Source organism: Triticum urartu, chromosome 3 (assembly GCF_003073215.2).
Source record: "Triticum urartu cultivar G1812 chromosome 3, Tu2.1, whole genome shotgun sequence".
Classification (NCBI taxonomy): domain Eukaryota; kingdom Viridiplantae; phylum Streptophyta; class Magnoliopsida; order Poales; family Poaceae; genus Triticum; species Triticum urartu.
In genome coordinates this window covers 510,555,871-510,563,494 of record NC_053024.1, presented here as the reverse complement: position 1 = coordinate 510,563,494, position 7,624 = coordinate 510,555,871, and positions in this window count along the sequence as shown.

Here is a 7,624-nt window from a genome sequence, read left to right as displayed (position 1 = left end):
GGTACTGATGGGCCTCCACGTGGCCTGTGCGCGGAGCCCAGGCAGGAGACCCTTTGGTCCCGGTTGGTGGCACCAACCGGGACCAATAGGCATCCACGCGTCAGCATTTTTGTGGCTGGGGTTTTTGTTTTTTTTTGAAGGGGGGAGGGGGGTTGGGGGTTTTGGGGGGTTAATTTAGGTGTTTCATATATTGTGTTAGCTAGCTATAATTAATAGAGAGAGAAGGGGGTCAATACATATATATATGAATGAATGAAACTCAACACAAATGATGGTAATAAAATAAAATTGTGAATGTTGTTATTTACGTACTTCATATTGTTCGTCAGTGTAGCCCGCTCACAGGTCGTGTGGCGGATGGACTCGCAAACGTAGTATCCACAGAAATCATTCCCTTGTTCCTGCCACAACCACTTTACAAGAAATAGAGGTCAATCAAACTGATAAGCAAGAATGCCAAATCAATAGGAGATGCGCGGAACATGCTACTATAGTACTTACTTTCGGGTGTCTAAATTGCAGCTTCTTCGGGAGTCCTGGAGCTTTTTTGGAGAATTTTTTCCAAACCCTGCCAGACAAAGAAAACAATTACTTGATATATCAGGAAATGAACAAAGTTGCCGATATGGTGCATAATGATCGATTTAACTTACTTCTCGAGCATTTGAGTCATGTCCGCATAGTCCTGGGGATCTTTTCGTCTTGAGTCTAAGACGGTTACTAGTCCCTGCTCAAGCTTAATCTCTAGGAGAATATAGTGGTAACTGCACACGCATGCATAACTCATCAATTACATTACTATAACCTTGACTAATATATAAGGGAAACCGAATACGCACAAGACAGTAACACTCACTTGAAGTTGTAAGGAAAGAGTATTATATCTTTGTTTTCATTTATTACCAACGATCGTAGCAAGTTGGCCTCGGTAGCTGCGGCATGAAATTTAACCTGAGTTGCATCTATGAGATATGTGTTAATGAACCCAATATCACCGACTTGTCTTTTCTTCAATTCGGCGATCTTCAATCTGCATAATATAGTGAGGATGATTATAAATACATGCAATTAATGAAAGAGCTGAGCTATATAGAGAGACTTAATGACAGAAGTAGTACTACTTACAGACAGTAGCAGGTGATCGTTGTTTTATCGAGGGCCAATTGATTGAAAAACTGAAAGAACTCCTCAAATGGAACAGGCAACAGTTCAATTCCAACGAGGTCATGCTCCTTTTTAACTTTCACATACAAAGTACTCCTCCCCCAGAGTCTCTGCAGATTTTCAAGTACCAATCATGAAATCTTCGCATCATCATTGATAGAGATCTTTCATCTTTGACGAGAGGCTTCCCGTACTCGTATCTTTGTATCTGCACCTCCATGAAATCATAATGTACATCGTCGGGCAGGTAATCGCCAAGATTGCTATAACCGGGCACCATCCTCGGATCATTAGCGACGTTGTCGCTAGGCACCTTGAGCGGGGGGCATGATTGCTTCGCTTGTTCGCCGAGCTAGGCAATTTGTTTCCCAACTCGTCGTTCTTTCAGCCTTTGATCACTGACAGTACTTCCCGACCGCTCCGCTTCGGCAAATTCCTTTCCAATAATGCGCTCATAGGTTCCTTTCGGCGGAGACTTGGGTGGTTTTGTTAGGGCAGCCAGAGTGCGCTTCACTTTCACCGGATCTACCTTCTCCTCCAGAGGTGGATGTTTCTTTGCTTTCACCCCTTCAAAGTAGTTCCTCACTTCTTCTCGTGCGATCTCGGCGTTCTCCTCCGGGGTCCTCTCATATGGTAACTTCTCTGGAGTCTTCAGAGAAGGACCGAATCTGTATTTCCTCCCGCCTCTGGCTGTACTGCTAGACGCCGGCAGAGCAGACGGAGCGGTTGTCTTCTTTACTTGCTTACGAGGCGGAGGAGAAGGACTACGACTCGCCGAAGGAGCCGGAGCGGCGGCAGGTCTCTTCCGCCCTTGCTGACGAGGCAGAGAAGGAGGAGGCTGGCTGCTCGGGCACGTCGGCGCAGGCAGAGAAGGAGGCGGAGGGCCGCCACGCGCCGGAGAAGGAGCCGGTCGAGTGCCCTGATTGTCACTTGTCGGAGGAGGAGGCGGTGGAGGAGGCGGGGTGCCCTGACTCGCCGGAGGAGGAGGCGGTGGAGGAGGCGGAGTGCCCTGACTTGCCGGAGGAGGAGGAGGAGGCGGAGGCGTCCAGTTCGGAAGGTTGATGAGCTCCTTCCGCCATAGGCATGGAGTCTTCAGAGCAGACCCCAGCCTAGTCTCCCCTTCACCGGTAGGGTGACCAAGCTGGAGGTCCTCAAATCCCTCCGTTATTTCATCCACCATCACCCTAGCATATCCTTCTGGAATCGGGCGGCAGTGAAAAGTTGCGCCGGGTTCAGTAGGATAAACAGAGCCAACAACCGCCTTGACCTTCAAATTCATCCATTGCATCATAAGGTGGCAATTTTGAGACTCCGTGATAGCATCCACGGGATAGCTGGCAGGAGCCGTCAAGGCATGCTCCGGCTGAAGTAGCTCGGTGGAAGCCACGCTGCTTCTCCGCTTAGATGGCGGGGTAGCTTCGGGGGAAGCTTCGGCAGTATGTTTGCTACAATTTGCTTCTCGTTCCTCTATCGCGTGTACCCTTGCTTGCAGTGCCTGCATTTGGGTCTGCTGCAATTTTTTCCTCCTCTCCTGGGATTTGTAACCGCCTGCGTCCGGAAACCCAACCTTCCACGGAATGGAGCCTGGCGTGCCTCGTGTCCGTCCAGGGTGCTCAGGATTCCCGAGGGCCATTGTGAGCTCGTCATTCTCTCTATCTGGAAAGAACGTCCCTTGCTGCGCTGCTTCGATATACTGCTGAAGCTTCCTGACTGGTATATCCATTTGATCGTTTGTCCAAATGCACTTCCCTGTTACAGGGTCCAAGGTTCCGCCAGCCCCGAAGAACCAAGTCCGGCAACGGTTTGGCCAGTTAATTGTCTCTGGTTCGATCCCTTTATCAACCAGATCATTCTCAGTCTTGGCCCACTTAGGCCGGGCTATGAGGTAGCCACCTGACCCCGTGCGATGGTGATGCTTCTTCTTCGCAGCATTTTGCTTGTTCGTCGCCGACATCTTCTTACTCTTTTCCGATGTCTTGTGGGCCACAAATGCGGGCCAGTGATCTCTGATCTTCTCATATCTGCCCTTGAATTCTGGTGTCTCTTTATTTTCGACAAACTTATTCAGCTCTTTCTTCCACCTCCTGGATAGTTCTGCCATCCTCTTAAGAGCAAAATACTTGATTAATTGCTCTTTAACTGGCTTCTCTGGATCATCCTCTGGCGGTAGGGTGAAATTTGACTTCAGCTCAGTCCAAAGATCATTTTTCTGCATATCATTGACATAAGACACCTCAGGGTCTTCTGTAGCCGGCTTTAACCATTGCTGGATGCTGATTGGGATCTTGTCCCTAACCAAAACCCCACACTGAGCAACAAATGCGCTCTTTGTCCGGAGGGGTTCAATCGGTTGGCCGTCGGGCGTGATTGCTATGATCTCAAACTTTTCATCCGAGCTCAACTTTTTCTTCGGGCCTCGTCTCTTTACCGAAGTTGTGCTTGATCCGGAGGGCTAGAAAAAAGAACAAAGACTTAATTAATATGTGTACATACCAAAACAATGAATGCATCAATTAGCTAGTCAGCAGAAGCTTAACTAATATATATACCTGGCCGGACTCGGTTCGGTCACCAGAGACATCATCACGGTCTCCTTCTTGCACCGGCATTGGGTCACCGGAGCCATCCTCACGGTCTCCTTCTTGCACCGGCATTAGGTCACCGGAGCCATCATAATCATAGCCAGCTGCTTCCAGACCATCGGTGTCGTTGAGAAACAACGAGACGACGGCATCACTTCCTCGTGCGATTATGTCCCCCAACAACTCTTCTTGTACTTCGTCTCGGGCGGGGTCCATAGTTTCTACAAATATTGACAACATGGCAATTATTATTCAAACATGACAGATGGATATATTAGTGGCAAACGTAGAACTAATATTAATTAGTGGCCTCGATGCTGCTTCTCTAGGGTTTGGGGTGGCCTCGACAATGCTTCAAGGATAAAAAAAGAAGAGGAAGAAAAAAAAGAGGAGAAGAAAGAATAGAGGAGTGAGAACTCCTCTATTCTTTCTTCTCCTCTTTTTTCTTCTTCTTCCTCTTTTTTTTATCGGGAACGAGGGTCGTCGAGGCGTCGAAGCCCGCGCCACTTGTGGGACGTGGATGTAGTGTCCGACACCGACGGCCACATGTATCTCACACCGAAGATACTTTCTATTTAGGGTTTCCTCTACCGCTCGGCGACCCTTGACGACCCTCGTTCCCGATAAAAAAAGAGGAAGAAGAAGAAAAAAAAGAGGAGAAGAAAGAATAGATGAGAAAAAGAGGAGAAGAAAGAATAGAGGAGAAGAACTCATCTATTCTTTCTTCTCCTCTTTTTTTTCTTCTTCCTCTTCTTTTTTTATCCTCTTCTTCCTCTCATGTTCGACGACCCTCGACCCCTCGACGACCCTAGACCCCCTCTCGACCCCCTCATGTCGAAGTTATCAGGTAGGGGGTATATCGACAATGACATACCCGATACATACATACATACATACATATCACATGCATCCATACATATATGAAAAAAATTAATATCTACTAATTAACAACCTAAATAAAAAACTAATACATATAGGAAGAAGAAGAAGTCCGACGTTCTCGACCCCCCAACGTGTCGAAGAAAAAAAAGAAGAAAAAAAGAGGAGAAGAAGAAAGGAATAGAGGAGAAGAAGAGAAAAATAGAATAGAAAATAGAATATATATTCTATTTTTCTCTTCTTCTCCTCTATTCCTTTCTTCTTCTCCTCTTCCTTTTCTTCTTTTTTCTTCTTCTTATTTATTTCTCCTCGTCTTCCTCTCCCCTCTTCTTCTCCTTTCTTCCTCTTCTTATTTCCTTTTTCCTCTCATTCTTTTTCTTCTTCTTCCTTCTTAAAAATACATGAAGTAGTATTGCCTAATTCATTTTTCTTATGAATATAAAAACATTTGCATATTTACAATAATTAATATCACCAAAAAATCTATGAACAGAAAAAAAATCCTAATTTTTCTAAAAAACTATCTTTTGCATATATACATGAACATATATATATATACACAGAGAACATATATACATATATATAAAAAACAAGCATATATAAGAAAAAAGCATATGTATGAAAAAAATGCTAGCTAGGGAGGGCGCCGGCCGGACCAGGAGGACCGCGGGGTCGGCGGCGAGGATGGCGACAGGGCAGTGGGCGCGCGCTCGGTGTAGGGGGCGCGGGCGACGGCGATGGCGGGCCAGGGCGGCGCGCGTCGGGGAAGGGGCCGGCGCGGGCGACGACGATGGCGGGCCGGGGCGGCGCGCGTCAGGGAAGGGGCCGGCGCGGGCGACGGTGAGGGAGGGCCGGGGCGGCGCGCGTCGGGGCAGGGACGCGGGCGACGGCGACGGGGGCGAGCCGGGGTGGCGCGCGTCGGGGCAGGGGCGCGGGCGACGGCGACGACGGGAAGGGCCGGGGCGGGCGGCGTCGGGGTAGCCTAGCGGCGTCGGCGTCGTCGGGGGCGGCAACTACAAGATGAGAGTGAAAATTTCCTAAGTGTGGATTTATATAGCAGAGCCTTTAGTCCCGGTTCGTGGCAGCAACCGGGACTAAAGGTGGGCATTAGTCCCGGTTGGTGCCACCAACCAGGACCAAAGGCCTCTTTTCAGCAGCCCAAAGGGCGGGAAGCGGCGGCCTTTGGTCCCGGTTGGTAGCACCAACCGAGACTAAAGGGGGGCATTGGTCACGGTTCGTGGCACCAACCGTGACCAATGCCCCCTTTAGTCCCGGTTGGTGCCACCAACCGGAACCAAAGGCCTTGTGCTGCTGCGGCGTCGAAAGTTTAGTCCCACCTCGCTAGTTGAGAGGGGTGCGCAGTGGTTTTAAGCCCCACCGCCGCACCCCTCTCGAGCTTCTCTCCATTGCAGGCTTACGGGCCTAATTGTCACTGCTATGCCTGTGGGCCTACTGGGCCTCCTGCGGGCCTGAATCCTGGCCCTTGGATGGGTTTCTAGTCGTATTCAGGCCGTGGGGGGCCAGTAGGTGGCATTTTTTTGTTGCTTTATTTTATTTTCTTTTGTTTTTTGCTTTATTTTTTAATTCTTTATGCTTTTAGTTTTAGAAAAATTATAAACTTTTTGTTAATGCCATTAGTTTTCAAATTTGAAAACACTTTTTTTGTTTTTTGTTTTCTTTGTTGCTCTATTTATTTTATTTTGTTTCTACTTACAAAAAAATACTTATTGTTACTTACAACAAAACTTTCTGTTAGTGCCATTAGTTTTAGAAAAATTATATAATTTCTGTTAGTGCCATTAGTTTTCAGATTTGAATAGTTAAAATTTGAATTCTTTGATATTTGTTCGAATCACAAGTTTGTGATTAACTTTACTTTTTCTAGTTTTTTTTTGTTTTTTGCATTATTTATTTTCTTTTGTTTTTTTTGCATTTTTTAATTCTTTTTCCTTTTAGGTCAGAAAAATTATAAACTTTCTGTTAGTGCCATCATTTTAGAAAAAATTATAAACTTTCTGTTAGTGCCATTTGTTTTCAAATTTGAATAGTTAAAATTTGAATAATGGTATTACGAGGGCCGAACCATAAGACATGAAAGCATTTCAAATGAACTCTGAAAAAGTTGAAAGTTGGCATGGTATCATAATTTCACCCACATAGCATGTGCATGTACAAAACGTACAATGGTAGCATGTTCGTGTGTTACAAAGTTGGCATGGTATCATCATAATAGTTGCGGGAGAAACTCTTCACTTTTTCTTCGCTTGTGTCATTTGCTTATTGCACCGTAACCATGGATAATCTTCATTGTTTATCAGGATGCTTGGGTCAGCCTTGACATTGAAGGGAGGAATTTCATGAAACTTTTCATAATCTTCAGACATGTCTGTCTTGCCGTCCACTCCCAGGATGTCCCTTTTTCCTGAAAGAACTATGTGGCGCTTTGGCTCATCGTATGATGTATTCGCTTCCTTATCTTTTCTTTTTCTCGCTTTGGTAGACATGTCCTTCACATAGATAACCTGTGCCACATCATTGGATAGGACGAACGGTTCATCAGTGTACCCAAGATTTTTCAGATCCACTGTTGTCATTCCGTACTGTGGGTCTACCTGTACCCCACCGCCTGACAGATTGACCCATTTGCACTTAAACAAAGGGATCTTAAAATCAGGTCCATAGTCAAGTTCCCATATGTCCACTATGTAACCATAATATGTGTCCTTTCCGCTCTCGGTTGCTGCATCAAAGCGGACACCGCTGTTTTGGTTGGTGCTCTTTTGATCTTGGGTGATCGTGTAAAATGTATTCCCATTTATCTCATATCCTTTGTAAGTCAATACAGTCAAAGATGGTCCCCTGGACAACAAGTATAGCTCATCACAAACAGTGTTGTCACCTCTGAGATGTGTTTCCAACCAACTGCTGAAAGTCCTGATGTGTTCACATGTCATCCACTCGTCGCACTGCTCCGGGTGTTTGGAGCGCAGACTGTTCTT